Raw genomic sequence first — 19822 nt, 5'->3', positions numbered from 1 at the left:
TGCCAGGCACAAAGTGTTTGATACAATTCTTTATTAAGGACCTTACACCTCTCTCGCTGGCTTATCAATTCCTGGAGGACAATGCCCCTAGCTTCCATCTCTCTTACATCTTCCACAAGGCCTAGAACAATCCTGCACCCACACAGTGGCCTTGATGCACTTAATTGTCAAGAAAACTTGGTGGCTGAACACAAACGTGCAAATAAAATGACATGTGTTTTCAAATCATTTCAATGCAGAGAATTGATGATGATGTAGCTTAAGCAACCATCACTTTTTATGTGGCTACTCACTTAAAATAAAGACAGGATTCCTAATTTCTTCTTTTATTGGCTTCAAAGGTCTAGGAAATTTTTCTTAAAAGGTCCATTCTACCTACCGTGTTTCCCCAAAACTAAGATGTATCCAGACCATCAACTCTAATGCATCTTTTGGAGCAAAAATTAATATAAGATCCGGTCATCATATTATATTATGTAAGACCCGGTCTTACATTATAGTAAAATAAGACCGAGTCTTATATTAATTTTTGCTCCAAAAGATGTATTAGAGCTGATGGTCCGGCTCGGTCTTATTTTCAGGGAAACATGGTATTAGGGTAAATAAGTTCTGAGGGCTACTTCTCTCAGAAGCTGTCTGATTTCCCATTTTCCACTCTAGGTAAGACTTTCATGGTTCTTGTTGGCTAAAGGAACATCGTGTGGGCATGGGATTTGTAACTGAAGAGAGTTGTGGAGTTGCTTTGAACCTATTTAAAGCTGGGGCACATCGCAGTAAGTCTTGGTCTGTACTAGTAGAGCATGGCACTTGTTTATAAACAATGTGATTATTAGAGCTGATTCTGTAAAATTGGTTTCCCACTGACCCCAACAGAAACAATGCAAATATTCACCCTTTTCCAAAGCATAGTAAAAACTCCTGTGGTTCTTGAAACTAGACCAAGAATACACGTGGAAAAGCCCATGGATTATTTTAAGTGAACTTATTTTTTAAAATCTCATTAACTTTTCACATATGCTGTTTATTTTTTACATCCTGCACAGGCTGAAAAATTAAAATAGACCAGGCCACTGTGTTTCATTTCGGGACATCATTATAAGGATGACATACACAAACTCTGGGGAGTTCAGAGAAAAACAAAGATGACTAAGGGGGCTTTTTAAGATGACTTATGAGAAAAGATTTTTAAAGCTCTGTACTATATGTTCCTTAGCTAAGCAACGCAGGAGGCGAGCCGGAAAACTGCTTGCCACCACATGAGAAGGGTGTCACCTCCTGGGGCCTCCTGATCTATAAAAGCTGGAGTGACATCCAGTTCAACATTTATGGGCTGTGTAAGTTTTCACAATTTTCTTAACTTTATTGTGTAGCAGGATGTATGTGTAACACTAAGTATCTACCATAAATGATTTTTTTATTGGGAAGAATTAAATGAGAGAGTATATGTAAAACATATAACATATTGCCTGGGATTAAATAGGTAAGGTGTGTGTGTGTGTGTGTGTGTGTTTTGGTTTCTAAATGGAATAGATGTCAGGTATACTCCACTTAACCCCAAACAGTTCTCCTGCTACCTAATTAAAAATTTCCTATTAAAGATTTATGGATTTATTCCTTTCTCTAAAGGCTTTGAGCCCTGTCAAAATGCAAGCATGCTTCTAATGAGTAATACCTTAAGCTTTTATCAGTCATTTACACCTTATTATGAATATATTTTGCATCCCTTCCTGCAGACCTATTTTGATGCAGAAGAAGAGGAGATGAAGAAGAGGATACGTGCACCAGAGACAAGATGAGCTGACGCAGGAATGACTGCAGTGAATGGGCAGGCTGCGGTGCTGGGACAAGCTCTGTTCTCTGCACAATATCCCTGCGGAAACAGCCCTATGTAGGAATGGTGAGAGTGTGGAAAGGAAAACACACCTAAATATTGAAAAATACTTTTCTTTCCATCCAAACATTTCAGGCGTGTAGATCCTCACTCCATTTCCTAAAGGCTTGGATCTCAGGATTTGCCATTGCTGTGTTACAGCTGACCCTCGGTAGCTCAAGCTAGGCACTGACCTGGGAGAGGGGAAGTAGGGGAATGCAGACTGGGGGTGCTTTTCCAGGCCAAGTTCATCTCATGATCCTGTGGCTGGGGAGGACAGTGGATGATGTGGAGCATCATTTACTTTGGAGGTGGTAATGAAGTGCAGTGAATCTTCCTCACGATCCAAGAATGCTGGTACTAAGACTGGAGGGAAGGAAGAGGTCAAGGGAACCGGTGGCCTCCAGGACCCCCCACCCTACTCATGGGACCATGTGGGTCCCTTTAGATGCATGACAAAGATGGGTGGGTGCATGGAGTTGAGAATTTGCCTCATCAAGGGTAGGTGCATTGGAGACCAAAGAAGGAAGAAAGAAACTAGAAGGGAAGGGGGGAGGGAGAAGAAGAGGGAGGGAGGGGAGGAGAATAACAGACTTCTAGAGACAGATAGATACACTGTTACTAGAAACATCACTAGTCTGGAAAAAACAATGTTGCAAGTTGTAATTTATCCTTTGATACATTTATCATTAACTAGGCTAAACCATCTTACTAATGTGAAGTAATTCATGGGAGTCATAAAAATTTTAGGTTCAAGGTTAAAACTGGCTGACCTTCCATGGATAAATTCCCTGGACAGTTGATCCACCTGCCTCCGTTTTATTTCATAATCCCTACCATATTCTGATCTCTAACCTGACCACTGGAGAAGTTTCATCTATGATTTCTAGTGAACTTTTTCCTTCTAGGAAAACCCTCTTGTCTTTTCTTGGCTTTCTGTTTCAATCAATTAGGAAATACATATATTGAAAACTGAAGCATGGTGTTCCGTGACTCTCATTCTACTCCTGCTTATGAAAGCTGTGGTGGGAGGTCAATTTTGATCAGCTAAGGTCTTGTAAATGCCAAGTAAGAATGACAAGACAGAGGGGTGTGGGCAGGGTAGGAGTTTCAATGGCATATGACAGAGTCTTTGACCCGAGAGAAGCACACACTGGCAGAGACTTCAACTTCCTTATCTACAAAAAGAGGCACATGGACCCGCGGCTCTGGTGGACACGCTGCTCTGATGGCTATTTTTCTCTTCCTCTGACTTCTCTGAGACCATTCCAGCCCGCAGCTTCTTCTGTGCTTTCTCTTTTCCTTCACCAGTTTCTCTTCCTCCTAGCCATCAGCCCCTGTGGCCAGCCAGCTCAGTGTGGTGACCCTGCGGACAGCCCTGCCCTGGTCAAGATGGCATCCTTTCTGCCCTGATATATGTTTGCCTGTTCCTCTCTGTGCCTTTGTGCAAATCACTCCCCTGAATGTCCAGCTACTTCCTCCAGTGTCTGGCTCACCACTTGTCTGCGCTGATAAACCCCATTTCTAACTCCTTGCCACACCGGGTTCTCTTATACCTCTCTGCCCTCACACTGGCTACTTTCTATGCTCTTTCCCACTGCTTGGTCAAAAGCGACTATCTTTCAAAAGTCAGCTCAACTGTCACTCCCTTTATGACGCCTTCCTGATCACAGTTCCCACACACCTAGTGGAATAGTCACCTCTGAGCTATGACACCAACTCGTGGCCATCACTGTTTTAGCCCTTATTATATTGTATGTATCTGAGTGCTCCAGGAAGGCACCCTGCATTTTGTATATCCAGGGCCAACGTAAGACCTGGTCCCCCATTAGCATTTGTTGAATAAATGAATGACCTCTGCAAGCCGAGTGATAATAAGGCATGGGACCAATATGGCTGAAACATTCGAGCTTCTCAGACCCTCCCTGAGCAGCCCCGAAGTCCCTATGCGTGAGAATGTATCCTTAGTAATCGATCCATTGTTTTAAGGACGTTAAGCCAAATTCTTCTCATGTCAAGACATTGGCAGTGATTTCAGAAGATCACCTGTGAGAACCATATTACAGCAAGACAAGAGCCAGCCACTCTGCTTACCTGCAGGCACTTCACGGTGGCTGGTGCAGGAATGAGAAAGTGAGACAACCTCCCACCTGCAAAATAACATTCTGCTCTTGGGGCTAAAGGACATCTGACAGCATGAGATTCTCAGGATCCCTACTTAGCAAACGGGGAATTTTGCCTTGGACATCATGAAAGCAAAGTTCTCCGGTCCACGTACCAAGAATCAAAGATCTAGAAACAGCGATCATGATGCTCCAGTGACCTTCAGCCAGCAGTGTGGGGGAAGATGTCTGTTACAACATGGGCAGAAGAGGACCTTTGTGGAGAGGAGCGTACACAGAACTTTTGACTAGTATGAAGAAAGACTTCGTGACCACTATAGACTTAGGATTGTTTAAAAGGTGCTACAACTGAAATATACTATTGCAAAATCTTTTTCACTAGACTTCCAAAGAGTTCAAGATTATTAAAATTATCAGATATAGATATTCAATATTTCTTTGTACTACCAAAAAAATTATTTGCATGATTGATCTAAAACTAGGTTAATTATAGCTGAGTTGAGACGTATTTTCCAGATACGCTGGTTCAGCTTCTAATTTTTTTATATTCAAGGATAAGATGCCAGCTTTATATGACATGCAATCTCAGTATTATATTATTCTGTCAGGATATGATTTAATTTATTTCTTTTGTTTTAAAAAGGTTTACATTGAAAAGTTTTAAATTGAAAAGTTTTCCCCCAAAACAGAGTTCATTTGGCTTCTGTCAGCTAAAGGAAAAGTGGAAGCAAGACATCCTGTGTATACCTTTCTATATAGTTTTGACTTTTGGTTTGTAAATATATGTTCAAAAATAAATAACACTAAATCTGAAAAAAGTCCATTCATTTTCCCCAGCAGGTGTAGACCCCTCTGGCTCAAGGAGCAGTCATCAGCTAATTGGGTGGAGTAGATTCCAAAAGCTCTGGCCAGCTGCTATTGACTGGACATCCATTCCCCTTTGCTGCTGGTTTTCCAGGTATGTGCTGTGCCTCGTAGCTGAGATCACACTTTGTGTTGCCCACTTGGTTCCTGGGATTGGGTACCAGCCCTGAATCCTGCCTGTCACTCTGTCCTTCTGGACCAGCCAGGAGTTCGGATGTGCTCCTACCACTATGGCAGTTTTATCCTTCCCCCCTCCCTTGGCACTGCAGTCTGGTCCCTCAACTCTTGGCTCATTGCTTACAATGGTATTTGATGCTGCCTGCCTGCCTGCCTGGACCACCAGTACTAGAGTAACTGCAAAAACAGTGACAGCCAACAGTAAATGAGGGCTTGCTGTGTGACAGGGCAGGGTGCATAGAGATTCTATGAGGTAGGAACATAAGGGTAGGATGCTGAAAAAATGTAAAGTAAAATGACTTGCTTAAACTCATGCAACCAGTAAATAGAGAATCTGGGATTGAACTCAGGTATGTCTGACTCTAAACTGGGGGTAGGGGGTAGGGGTCTCAAGCTAGTCCGCTTTTTAGGCAAGTCCTGTGGCCAGTGGCCATGCTCGCCAGATCCAAGGTGAAGCCTGAACTGCCGTGCCCCCTCCTCATTTCCCAGGCTCAATTTGGTTCTGTCGTTTCTGCCCAACTCAATCGATGGGTCAAACTCCAAGGTCAGACACTGCCAGGCTATTATTCTACACTACTATAGTTACTGCTTCACCCAAACCACACATAGGTATCATTTCCTTAGTTCTCCTAGCTTGGGACTACCAATAATTGGGAATGGGAAATGCTAAATTTATAAAGAAATATATTTACATTTGGTAATAATTTATTAGGTTTTATTCTTCCTTTCCTCATTCTTTCCCCTCCTTCCTTTTTTTCTTCCTTCTTTTTTCTTTCCTTCTATAAGAAAAACTAAAAATTCTTCTAAGGTCTTATAAAAACTGTAACATCTAGAAAATAGATGTTTATATTCTATTGAAAGTCCACTGTGAGAAACGGTCTTACACATTTTGTTATACTGGCAATCTTTTGTTCTATACAGAATTTGTTTTAATAAAGTGTATTGTAAAGACTTTCTGAAGGAAGCAGGGATAATGAGGGAAATGTTTGGACAATATACTGGGTGAAGTTTTGATGTGATATTTGTGGGGAATATTTTCTATTTTCCCTCCACTTTAGAATTAGATTTTTAAAAACCCTCAAATTAAATAAATTTCAGTACATACATATTGGCAAATCATTTAGAGAAAAACATTATTTGTGCCTCAATAATTTAGAACTAATGATCCTTTGAATAGGGACAAAGCTTAAAGTAAATGTATTCATTGAAAGAGTAATGGAGGATTAAAAATCAGGCACAGACACTCTCCCTACATGCCCAATGGTCTCCCTCAAACACACGTATAAGCTCTCACACCCCCAGATAGACACAGAAACAAATATCATTAGAAAATTGAGAACATAAACATTTAAACAGTATCAGTCCATCAAATTCAAAGATACTTGAACTTAACAGTAACTAGTAAATATAAGGATTGAGGAGAAGAGACGGGAATGGGAAATATTTTTCTATGTAGAAGTATAAAACAACTAATATAGTTGTTTAAGCATAAACCAACTAATATATGTGTTTATTATACAACATAGGACCTTTCCTCATTGACACTATTTGTTGTTCTATTTATTGCATTTACTTAAAGAAATTTTAAAACATTAAAAATATCCATGCTTTCAACTAACTTAGGTTCATTTCCATCATTTAGTCTGAATTGGTGACGTTTCACTATAATGAATTTTAGAGTCAAATAAGCAATGATTTAGAACTTTGTGTGACCTCTCCCCCTGCTTAACATAGACAATTGAGAATAAAATGACTTCTGAACTATACGGTAACATGATACCCTAATCCAGTTTTCATTAAACTTTCTTTTTAACATTGAAATTATTTTATACTATTTCCAAAAGCAAAATTATTTTATATTCATTGTACAAAGTCCAAACAATAAAAGTAAGGCTTTAATAGAAAATTAAAATCATCTGTAATCCCACTCAATGGAGTATATTTATTTAAATGTAGATTTCATTTGGGTGTAAATCAAGACTTCTTCTATAACTTCTGGTTCCAGCAACATGGGGACTGAGGCAGGCACCCTCCTGCAATAAACACATAGATATTTTGGATAAAATATAATAAAATAAAATAAATTGCTAATACACAAATATATTGTGTTTTTAAAAGTAGATAATTAAGCTAAGAAGGAGAAAAGGGACATTCTCTTGGAGCTAGAGCAATAAGCTTGAGCTGATGGAACCAGCACCTAGAGAATGGGAGTTGGGGTATAAACCTCACATGGAAACATGGAAATAAAAGATGCCATTGGGTCCACTCAAGATGCATATCTAGAAGTAAGAAGTTGAATTAAGGGAAAACTCTTGCAAAGTTTCTTAGTCCATAAAAATGGAACTCCAGAAAGGAAAGAAAGCAAAGAATCTTGCAATATTCAAGGCTTTGAGTATGAAGGAAAAAGAAACATCTCTTCTGAGAAATTAAAACCCCAAGCCTGAGGGTGGAATCAAATTTTACACTAGCCTTATAGCACAAGAAGTCTCAGCTGATACACTAACAAAAAATTGGGGCAAGAAAAAGCAAATTTGGTGAAGGACCCAGGAAACTCTGGGACCCTTGCAAAACCAAATGAAAACCCACACTACAGGGCAAATCCATAATCTCGGGTACACAGAGCTCCCATAGGAAAGACCACCACTGCTTAAGATGAGCTCACAATAAAAATTTGCAAACCATTCAAGAAAATGAGGATGAATCAAAGGATTCAATAATCAACAAAATTAGTACCCAAAGAACTATAGATAATTGAACACTCTGAAAGAGACTATAAACATTACTATGTGTACAATGATTAAAGAGGTAAAAGAAGGAATTGAAATAATAATAGAACAAAAGGAAAATATGAGCATTGAATAAGCAGATTTGAAATAGGACCAAATTTGACTTCTGGAAATAAAAGATTGATTTATTCAAATTAAAAACTCAGTGAATAGTTAAATTATCACGTAAAATAGTCACCTGAAAACAGGTATGAATAAATCACCCATAATGCAAAGCAAAAATAACAAGATGTGAATATGAAAGAGAGGTCATGAGATGTGGAAGACAGAATGAGAAGTTCCAATATACTTCCAAGGGGCATTCCAGAAAGAAAGTTGTAGACATTCAAAGAGATAATGGGGGAAGTACAACGCTGCTACAATTCACATATTGTATGATTGTTTTATATGGAAAACCCAAAATTATCCACAGAGAAATTATTAGAATTAATAAAAGAATTTAGCAAGATAGATGCAAATCCATAAACATTTTTCTGGAAATTTGCATTGTTTTCATCTACATTTTCAATCATATTAGCATAAAGTTAATGAAAAGCATTTATTTACCTTTTTAATCCCTGTTAAAACATCTGAATTTGACACTTTTATCAATTTAATATTTATTTGTGCCTTTTCTCTTTTCCTTGACAAGTTTGACCAGAGTTTATCTATTTTGTTACTTTTCAAAGAACAATATTTTACCTTCCTTGAGCCTCTCCATATTTAATATGATTTCTGTTTAATTTACCTATTGTTTATATAATTGTTATTTAATTGGTTTCTGCTCTTATCTTTATAGTGTTTTTTATTCTACTTCCTTTGTGGTTTTTCTGTTATTATTTCTTTTACTTTCAAATTTAGAAACATAACTACTTAATTTTCAGCCTTTAAATATTAAGGCTATAAATTTCTCTCAGAATACCATTTTGCTGCACCCCACAATATATCTTTTATATAACAAGTGAGATGGGAGATCAGAACATATACATGTAAAAACAAACACTGATAATTGATTAGAATTTATACCACTTCATCACATCATATACAAAAATCAACACTAGTTAAATTAATGAGCCATATGTGAAACACAGAATTATAAAAAATTTTAGAAGTCAATATGGAGTACTTTTATGATATCAGAAATATAAACCTTTTCTTAAACAAGAAATCAAAATTGAAAACCACAGAGGAAATATTGACAAATTTGGCTACATTAAAATTGACAATGTCCATTCATCAAAAGATACCATAATGAGAAAGAAATGACCAGCCACAAACTAGGAGGAGATATTTGCTAAATATATAATTGTCAAGGGATTAGTACCCTGAATATGTAAAAAAAATTTACAAATCAATAAGAAAAAGGCAAACCAATAAAAACCGGGGGGGAGGGGTCAAAAGAATTACACATGCATTTTATAGAGAAGAAAACATAAATGGTCAATAAGCATATAAAATGTCACTCAATCTCAATGCCAATCATAGAAATACAAATTAATTCTACTATGACTTAGCATCACATATCCACAAAATTGTCACATATTAAGTTTGAAACTATCATGCATTGACAGGGGTGTAGAGCAAGGCAATCTCCCATATGGTATTGAAGGGAGTGTAAATTAGTACTATCACTTTTGAAACCAATTTTGCTTTATGTAGATGCCTGTACTCTATGACCTAGCAATTCCACTCCTAGGTATAAATTCTATAGAAATCATCCTGTTCCAGGAAGCATTTATGAAAGTGCTTAAAGCAGCACTATGCCCACTGGTAACAACGAGAAACCAACCAAAGTTCATGGACAGTAAGTGGAATGAATAAAATGTGGGTGATGGAATACTACAGAATACTGAGCAAGGGTAAATTACAGCTATACTCAATGACATAGTAGAATCTCGAACATAATTTTGAGCAGAAAAAACGAATTGAAGAACATATATAGCATTAGTCCATAGATACATTTTAAAACACGCATAGCAATGTATTTTCTTTGTGAAACTACAAAGAAATGGTGAATGCAAGTGGATTGGGGGCCCACACAGGGGAACCTAAAAGCAAAGGTGTTGCTCTTTTTGTTCTTTTCCTACGTTCAATGGTGAGTACATAAGTGTTGTAGTATTATTCTTGCTTTGTTTTGTTTTCCATTATTCTTTACACTGTATACTTGTATTTTTAAGGTGTTGTTTTGTGTCTGCTCAGGCCTTATTAAAAACAATTTAAAAGATAAAATGCTAAAGAATGACACTTTCCCAGGACTGAAAAAGGACATCTGTCCTCAGACTCTAGCACACCTTAGGCCTTGCAGGTTAAAGACAAATGCAAACCTAGACAGACGAGTGAAACTACAGAGCACAAAAGATGGAGGAAAGACAGGGAGAACAGACACATCATCCTCAAAGGAAAAAGTACGTTTCTCTGCATCAATGGCAAATTCCAGAAGTGAAATAACAAGTCTAAGTGCTAAAAGGGGAGAAAATCCCAAATAGAGTTTTTTACCCAGCCAAGCTTCATTCCAGAGCAAGAGCTGAATAATGACCCCATCAGAGTTTACCATTAACAGACCTTCACTGGAAGAACTACTAAAAGATGTACTTGATTAAGAAGGAAAATGGGCCCAGAAAAAAGACTTGGGGAACAAGGAGCATAGGTAAGAAAAGAAATCGGCAAATATTTTGGTAAAACTGAAAAACAAGGGTGGATCATTGTTTAGTGGGACCTAAATCTTTCACAATTTGGGGAACCCTTTCTAAGGAAAGTATTAATAGAAAATTAGGAACAAAAGTTTACATTTCCTTAGAATAAGAATAGGAATAACAACAAATAAAAATTTAAATTGTAGCTAAATGCTACAAAACCTCACAAAATGCAGGAATACAATATACTCTTTTAATTATAATTTCACCTCCTCTATAGTACATTTTATTCCCTACATTTTTTTGGCTGCATACTCTTTGCTCACCTCTTGATGTGAAAATGAATTTTAAATATCATCCTCTATAAAGAAATATAAAGATAAAACATTCTTCTAACATATGTGGTCAAAATTTGTTCTTTTTTAAAATCCGTCCGAGTTTAGAAAAGTTTATTTAGCTTCACATTCGTTATCGGCATTGGGGGGAGTCTTCAGATAACCTCAGTCCTTTGATCTCACTGTCACAGCCAGCTGATCAAGGTCGGCTGGGTTTCACCACACCCAGTATCCCTCCCTCCCACCCCCTACCTTGCCCGGGCAGTTCTCAGCAGCAGCGAGTGCCAAGTCACATGGCCCTCAAGCTGAGAGTGGAGCTGTGTCTCAGATTCTTCTCTTTGAGGAAGATGCTGACGCTCCAAGGGGTCCTCGCAGAGCAGGTTGTCACTGGGTACTATTGCCCAAGGCCCATGCCCTTTCCTACGGCCCCAAGACCACCGACAGGGTGAGAAAAATGACCTAGCAGGGTTTCATTCCTCCAATTCTCCTGGGGCTGCTGCTTCCTCCTGATTTCAGAGCCTTGGAGGGATCCATCAAGTTAAAGGCCCTGAAGCTGAAACATTAGCTTCCCAGTAAATCAGCCATAAGCAGAGGCTATAGAAAACAGTATTAACAAAACAGCAATAATAGTAATAATTGTTAGAGGAGCAATTACTTCCCTCTCATACTCATATGTTCATAGAAAGGAAAAAAGTTCCACTTCAAGCTCTGCAAGTGAGCTATAAAAACACTCTTAACTTCTTTCTGTCCCCTTAACCATTCCCCCTAAAGGCAGAAGGATTGGAAAGTTTAGGAGAAAGACCTCAACATGCTTGGCTCGGCCCTTTCAGATCCGCCTGCCCCCGGAGAAGGAACATTCTGGTCTGCCTGTGTCCAGGTGGTGAGCGACCAGCCTGATTAGGGAGACCTGCTGTTGCCTCACCCGTGCCATCGGGGGAGAAATCTATCTAATTCGGAAATAAAGTATCAGCAAGCCCATCTGGCCACAGATCTAAAATCACTTTCTCCAATCAACTTTCTCTGAAATAAAGCTAATATTGTATTTTGATTTTCAATCTCATTCCTGCCTCTCTCCCCCCTTTTTTCCTCCATTTGGGTTCTGAATTTCAGAGAAAAAGAGAAATGCTATGTATAGGACACCCTACAATCCTAATAACAAAGGCTAATTTGAGGAGAGTTTTAAAAACAAGTGAAACTAATAAACTAGACAATATACATGAGAAAAGAGAGAATAGCTACTGATTAACTTTTAGTCCTTCTTAAATGTGGCATATTCAAAATTTAAGGTTAACCTCTCCATGAAATAGAATATCTTCCAAAACACTGGAGGGGAAAAAGGAGAACAAATTCAATTAATCCAATAGGAAGCAGAAACAAAAAACCTAATAGCAAGAAAAAATATGGAAATAAAAAACATAAAACTGTATAAATAAATCCAATTATTAGCAATACTAATAAATGTAAACATTAAATTCCCCTGTTAAAAAATAGAGATTACATGAATATAAATATAAATTCTTTCTGTATGCCCTCTGACAAATAATGATACATATTAAAAGAATTATTAAATCCTCCAATCATGACGGGTATTTTTAACACACATCTTGCAGAAACTGGTATAGAAAGCCTACAAATAATTAATTATGTTGAACAACATAATCAAAAAGCTCATTCTAATGGATATATACAGAATCCCGCCCCCAATAATTAGGGAAAACAGATAATTACCAGAGAGTGACCACCATCCAGTCACAACAAATACCAAAGTATTCATTTCATATCACAATGCAATATAGTCAGAAATTTTAAAACCAACAAGATAACTTAGAAATTCTATCAATTTAGAAACTAAAAAGCACTTCAAGATGGATGGATGGATGGATGGATGGATGGATGGATGGATGGATGGATACATAAATAAGATACATAAAGTATATGCAAGGGCAATGAGATAGATAAATAATAGATGATAGGATCATACTATAAAAATAATTTCATGAACTGCTTTTGTCATTTAATAATAGATTGTGCATCTCTTTTCATGTTAATAATTATAGATCCATATCAACATTTTAACAATTGTATAGTATCTCACTGACTGAATTTATTTGTACCATAATTTATTTGTTGTTGAACCATTTATGAGTCAACATTTTGGTTACGTGGCAGAAACTGCAGGTTGACCCCTAACATTCCTTCTTCTCTTCTTCCTTAGTAACAAGATTGTTTTTAGCTGGGCAGGTGCCTTTTGGAATAAAGGCTTATTACCCAGTTTCCTTTGCAGTTAACTGTGGCCATGTGACCAAACTGAAATGTTATGTTCAACTTACAGGAACTATCCTTAAAAAGATCTACTATTGATGAAACCCAGGTAACTTTACTAACCATTGTCACCCCAATAAAGTAATTTAAAAAAAGAAAGAAGGAAGAAGAGCTGTGCTTTTCTCCTCCTTATCTTCCTGCTGTCTAGAGTATGGATGAGATGCTTGGAGATCAAATAACTATCTTGGACCACTAGGTAAAATCTTCATATTGAAGGGATTATAGACAAAATAGAGGGAACCTGGGTTACTGTTGATCACGGAGTTACAATATTAGCCATGGATTGCTTATCTTGGGACTTTATTACATGGCAGGAAAATAAATTCCTACTTTATTTAAGCTATTATTATTTGGGATTTTCCTAAATAACACATATTTTCCCAAATATTTGGGGAAAATAATGATCAGCTGTTATAAGCATTTCTTTATGCATATATTTTCCTATGTTGTCTAATAAAATGTATAAATCATGGGATATATCCTTTTAAAGACTTTTGAGATGTATTGCCAAATTTCACTCTATGAGATTGTACAACATTATACTTCCACCAGCAGTGTATAGAAATGCTCCATTTTTGCATATCCGTTCCAACACTAGATATCATTCTTTTCAATCTTTGCCAATCAGATAGACTTTTTTGATTACTAGGATGGTAAAACAGTTTAAAAAATTTGTTTGCCATTTGTGTTTATTCTTTTTTTATGCTGCTTTTTAAAAGTTCCTTGCCCATTTTTCTATCAAGGCATTCTTTTTCTGATTGTTAAAAAGACTGTATGTCGAATATTTAACTCTTTGCCCTACATATTATAAATATTTTCTTCAGTCAGTTTATTATTGTTAAACTTTGTTTATAGTATCTTTATGAAGAATTTTAAAACTTTATCAGGATTTCTCTTCTTTATTTTCAGTCTTTAGCATCATTTTTTGAAAGTCCTGTCTTCTTATAAATTATGGAACTATTTGCTTATAATATGTACCAATACTTTTATATGTTGTTTTGTTTTTATTTGACTTACTTTGAAATTGTTAATCCATCTGGTATTTATTTTGTTATATAGTAGGGATCCAAATTTTTATTTTTCCAAGGGGTTAATCAAATACTTCAACCTTTATTGAATAAATCATCCCTTATCCCCTGATACAAAGTGCTGTCTCTAGAAAGAACTAAGTTCTCCTTGTGTACATGGATCATTTTAGAACTCTCAGTTATGTTCTGTTGATCTATGTATCTATTATATTACCAGGGCCACAGCTTTAATTATTTTACCTTTTAAATATTGGTATAATAACTGATATGATATATCCTCCCTAATACATTTTTAAAATTTTTCTTAAGATGAATTTTTAGAATGCTTCTTCTTAATATTTTAATAAAATAATAAACATGTAGATCTATAACAATTGGGGCTTTTATTTGAATTTCATTATAGTTTTAGGTTGACTTGCAAATATTTGATACTTTTTCATTATTAACTCATCAATATGGTATTGATGACCCATCAATATGATACTTCTTTTAATTTTTAAACTAAGGCACTTTGATGTTTTTCTGAGATAGTATCATACCCTTTGAAATTAACGAGGTCATGAAGCCTCTTGTAAATGTTATCATTTTGGTGAGCGTGAGAAAGTCATAAAAGCAACCTTTGCCTCCAATGTGCTTATATTCCACTAGAGATAATTAAAACTGCAGTGAATTGACATGAAGTTGTGTAAAACAGAAATAAAATTCTCTGTAAGTTCTTATTGTAAATATGGTGCTCTGTACTTCCATTCGGCAAGGCTGGCTGGGATGACAAATGACAACAAGAGCAGAATGGGACTGATCTGGGATGGTAAAGGAGAAGGTGAAAGTCACTGTGGATGGCACAGGCAGCATGTGGGCTGCAGAAAGCAGATTACGAGGCAGATTCGTGTGTGTTCCAGGCTGGCAAAGATAATATGAATATACAATAATTTTTTTAAAGGGAAGTTAGGGGGAAAAGAACCAATTATTAGAAGACCTTTCAACATGGATCAGCAATATGGATTTTACGTGAGCAAAAATTTGGACCTATTATAGTTTCTGAAAATGGATCTGAAAAGTCAGAATGGTACTTATGGAAGATAATTGCTGCAATGAGCACACGAGTTTGGATAAAAGGTAATTAATAGTCTGCTTAGGGAATTGGTACAATAATTTATTGTGGAATTTATTTACTCAGTAATTTTTACAGAATATTACTCACTATGTGCCTAGCATTGTGTCAGCTTTAAAACAACTTTGCAGCCCAAAATCTATTTTTACAAGGCCTTCACGACAGATGTCTAATGACACCACTTACAAAGAGGGAGACATTCCCCAGGTACTTCTGTACTTTGTTCAACAGAAATTTAACTGCCCAAGTGGATGTGTGATTGATGTTATTAAATGATTAATGCAGCAAACTCTCTACTTTCTCCTCTGCAGCAGAAATCTCCATTTAACCCCTTGGGATATGTAAGTGCCTCGTTTCTTAAGAAACTACAGTGAGATTAGGGAGAAGGGAGGGCTGCAGTTAGGAAAAGGGCAGTTTAATCCATCCTCCTCCCTATTGAAAAGCAGCTTCAACCAAGGTACTGCCTACTAAAATAAACTTCAACCTAAAAGGAGTTTGAAAAAAAAAAATTAATCAAATGAGAAAGTAAGAGGAGTAAATAAAACAGCTATTAGAAAAACCTATTTGTTTCCTGTTGTTTCTTTTTTTTTTTCAGTGCATTGAGTCCAATAACAGAAAATCTCACTGAAGTATTTCTAAGTGTATCACAGGTGCTTTTCAGTCTGCAAAAGCCATTTTCCTGTAGCATGAATATTTTTTTGTCTACATATAACTGACGTCTGCATGATGTGAAGCAAAATACTTTTGCTTCTGGTTGTTCCTGCTAGAATTGGAAGAGTTATGTGAATTGGACGTCTCCTACAAAAGACAACTTAAAATACTTGCTTAATGTTGTGCCTTAATTCCTCTCTACTTTTCCTTACTTGTAATTAATAGCTGCTGCGTGAGACAGTTTGAGAGGAAATGACAAAGTGCCACATATAAGCATAGGTTCTTTATAAAACCACGTTTAAGTTTTTTTTTCCAGCACACTTCCCCCTCAGACCTGGGTTGCACATGTCCCTAAGCGGCTTCTTCTGACCTGGGGAGCACCTTTATCTCTTTAGTCAACTATTAAAGGAGAGTCTCCCCAGCAGGGGTGCCATGAGGGAGAAAGAGAAAAAGGGACTGGTGTGATATACCTACTCTTGTTCCTGTTCTTGGAAAAAGCCTACATGTTGTGGCTCCCAGAAGATTTAGGGAAAATTAAAACAAAATATCTAATATAGGTAAAAATGACTTGCATTAGCTATACATTTTTATAAGAAAAATATGTGTTCATGGCACAAGGAAACAAAAATAAAACAGAATGACGACGATGACAAAACCAAAACGAAAGAAAGAAAATAAATGATCCAGGACAGAATATGTACAAAGCAAAAATACTTCTTACTCTCCCACTTCCCAGTGTTGTTTCCAGGGCATATACATAAAATATTTATTTATTTTAGACAAATAGGACTATCTTACATAGATTCTCCAACTTGCTTATTTTTTGCACAAAACAATTTATCTGGATTTCTTTGTAGCAGCACATATAGGTCTATTTCCTTGCTTTAAAAATCTGCATGCAAGCACAGATGTGCCGTAACATACAAGAGAACCAGATCCTAACTCATGGGCCTTCAGGTGGTTTTTGGCTACTTACAAATAATGTGGTAACGATTATTCTCGTTCATTCGTGTAAAAAAACTATAGGATAAATTTCTAAATGGAATTGGAAGATCAAAGGATGTATTTAAACTTAAAAGTAACATTTATATGTTAAAGTTTAAATACATTCTGACAAATTGCTCTCTAAAAGTTTGTATCAATTTATACTCCTACTGATGGTACCTGAAACTGCAAATTTCCCACACCCACAACAAATACTTTCATTCCTGGAAACATGAAAGAGGAAAATTCACTTCTCAATTTTAGAAGTTTTCATTTCTTCAATTATAACTGAGCTTGAACTTTGTGTATGTTTATCAATCATTTTTCCCTGCAAACAAATTGTTTGATGTCTTTAAAACTTGTTTACCTTTTTATTGATATGAAAGAACAGTTGGATATTAGGACATTAACACCTTGTTATACATATTAAAGATGTTTTCCAAAAAAGTATAATAAACATTCTATTTAAAAAAGATATTCCCAGTTTTAGCAGTAGACCCCTTATCCAGGGTGAATTTGATTTAAAATAATTTCTATTTAAATCTCTCACTAGAGAATCTGGATTTAATCAATTTTCCAAAGATAGTGCATTCTTCTATTTGATTTCACCTTAAGATAGTTGTTTGATATAACTTTAATACATAGCCATTATCTCAAAGATACATTTATGTTTCAGAAAGAAGAAAAAATTAGGAAAGAACAATGAAAAGTCAAAGAATAATGATGACCATCTTCATGTCTCATGAAAACTTTAGAACAAAATATATTAAGAATGTAAGTCATAGAACATTCATGAGGATCTCAAGCCTTGCTCAGAACTATATCCTCAATTACTTTGCCAAATTTTAAATTTTAAAAATAATTTCTATTGCAATTCTCTCTTTGGAGTGTATCTTCATAAGATGAATCCTGGTGTCTGGGGACGAGGGGAAGAATGCAAGGACAAGGGATGTTCAATGGGGGTGTAGGGTGGAAGGTAACCCCTCGTGACGCCACCACAAACCTTTAGTACATCTTTAAGGATATTGGTCTGATTATATTTCTTGTGGAAGCCAGTGAATAGAAAGAGTTTACATCAAGTTTGCAGAAACAGCACAACAGAGAACAGAGACACCTCAGTAACATATACCAACAAAAAAAAAAAAAAAAAAAAAAAGGAAAAAAAGAAAGCTACTGGGTTTCTGCAATATTTCTGATGACACAGTGTCCTGTCTATCTGGAATAGCAAACAGAATTCACTACAAACATGCTCAGAGATGAAATTCTCCCAAACCAGACCTTTATGGGTGATACATTAAAGAAATTACATGAACAGAATCCTCAATAGAATTTTAGGTCTTAAGGGAGTCTAAAGTTAAAATTATCATGTTTTCTAAGTCAATTAACAAATTTTTTTTTTGCAAAAAATATTATAAATTCTTAAGTCTACTTAATTTTCAGTCAGATTTTAAAGGAAAAATAAGTTTTTCTATCTACATTGTCTCTGCTCCACTACCAGACTGTTCTTAAATCAATTAAACAAATCTGTTATAACATGTATCTAATATTTAATATCAGTGGGAAAATACTGTCTTCAAGCTCTTCAGTCCTTTATGTCAGTAGTTTTCCTCTGTAAGGCTGTACTCACTGAGCTTACTTGAATGAAATCTATGTGCTGTGACAGAAAGTGAAATCACTTGGCAAGAAATCTCTGATTCCAGCAGTGTTTATTCATTTGCAAATTGGTAAGTGATCTGCACACTAGTTAAGGATGTTATAAATTCATCTTTGATTTATATCACCAAGAGGGAGAAATTAGATAATGAGAGAATATATGCGAAAGCACTTTGTAAAGTACCAACAAAATACACATAGTCCTTTAGTATTAAGTCAGACAGAAGCTAGCAAAATAGCCTCAGGAATAGCCATGAGGCAAAGGAAAATTATTTCCTTACGAAACCAGAATTATAAATAATGATAAATAATTAGGGACAAATACCTTAAAAACTCCTTTTCTTGTGTATATTGAAATGATGAAATAGTTAAAAAGATTCAACTTGTGTTTTAATATATTTTGTATTATTCAGACTTTATTGATACTATGGTCATTTTCATTTTCCTAGCAGCTATTATTTTGTTTTTAATTTCTAATTTTACTGAATTATGATCAAAGAATATGTTCTATATGAAGCCAATTTTTGTTGTTGTTATTTACTGAGATTTCCTTTGTGGAACTCATAGAATGGCTTTATTTTTCTCAAAGTAGATATATACTTGTTTTTGTTTTACCTGTTTGGGTGTTCTTCAATTTTCAGACTCTTGTATTCCATTATAGAAAATTCTTATTTCCTTCTTGAATATTCCCCATTTCCCATTTTCTACTCTCACCCCATGTATTTCTGAGACATATTAGATGTATGTTGGACCTTCTCATTCTATTTCCACATCTCTGAACTACTCTTTCATCTTGTCCATCTCTTTCTCTCTGTGCTTCAGTCTACGTAATTTTCTGTATGCATGTTATGCATGTCTTCCAGTTTGCTAATTTTCGCTTTGTATGTGTCTAAAATGCTATTTAACCTATGCGGTGAGATTTTAATGACTATAATTTTCAGTTCTAGACCTTTCATTTGTTTTTTATTCAAATTTGCCTATTCTTTATTTCCATGGTATGCAATTGTTTCATTATGTTTTCAAATCTTCTTTAAAATCTCTTCATTCATTTTATTTACAGTGGTACCTTGGTTTTCGAACATAATCCTTTCCAGAAAACCGTTTGAGTTCTGAAATGTTCGAAAACCAAGGTGCAGTTTCCCCATAGGAAGTAATGCAAAATGGATTAATCTGTTCCAGATCTTTAAAATCAACCCCTAAAACTGCAAGTTTAGCATGAATTTTACTATCTAATGATACCATAGATCCATAAAATTTATGGCATTCGTAAACTGAAATGTTCGTCAACAAAGACGTTCGAAAACCG

The 19822-nt window shown here is 35.9% G+C and overlaps 2 long non-coding RNA genes across 5 annotated transcripts in view; one reads left to right on the top strand and one right to left on the bottom strand.

The window, feature by feature from the left end:
* Nucleotides 1-454: 454 nt before the first annotated feature.
* Nucleotides 455-6460, top strand: LOC141571728 (uncharacterized). 4 transcript variants are annotated; one of them, XR_012496808.1, is made up of 3 exons: nucleotides 474-1334; nucleotides 1734-1897; nucleotides 4834-6460. It is a non-coding gene; the product is annotated as an uncharacterized LOC141571728 (long non-coding RNA). The 4 variants fall into 4 exon arrangements; XR_012496807.1 differs by having other exon boundaries at nucleotides 475-1334; nucleotides 4831-6460; XR_012496806.1 differs by lacking the exon at nucleotides 4834-6460 and having other exon boundaries at nucleotides 479-773; nucleotides 1214-1334; nucleotides 1734-2847.
* Nucleotides 6461-6641: 181 nt separating this feature from the next.
* Nucleotides 6642-19822, bottom strand: part of LOC109456798 (uncharacterized) — a 40130-nt gene continuing 26949 nt past the window's right edge. The window contains exon 3 of the long non-coding RNA XR_002138921.2: nucleotides 6642-7067. This is a non-coding gene — a long non-coding RNA (uncharacterized LOC109456798). The remainder of the gene's footprint in view (nucleotides 7068-19822) is intronic.

This window comes from Rhinolophus sinicus, linkage group LG05 (genome assembly GCF_036562045.2).
Source record: "Rhinolophus sinicus isolate RSC01 linkage group LG05, ASM3656204v1, whole genome shotgun sequence".
Lineage (NCBI taxonomy): Eukaryota > Metazoa > Chordata > Mammalia > Chiroptera > Rhinolophidae > Rhinolophus > Rhinolophus sinicus.
The sequence above is the reverse complement of the archived record's forward strand: the minus strand, read 5'-3'. Positions and strand labels throughout refer to the sequence as shown.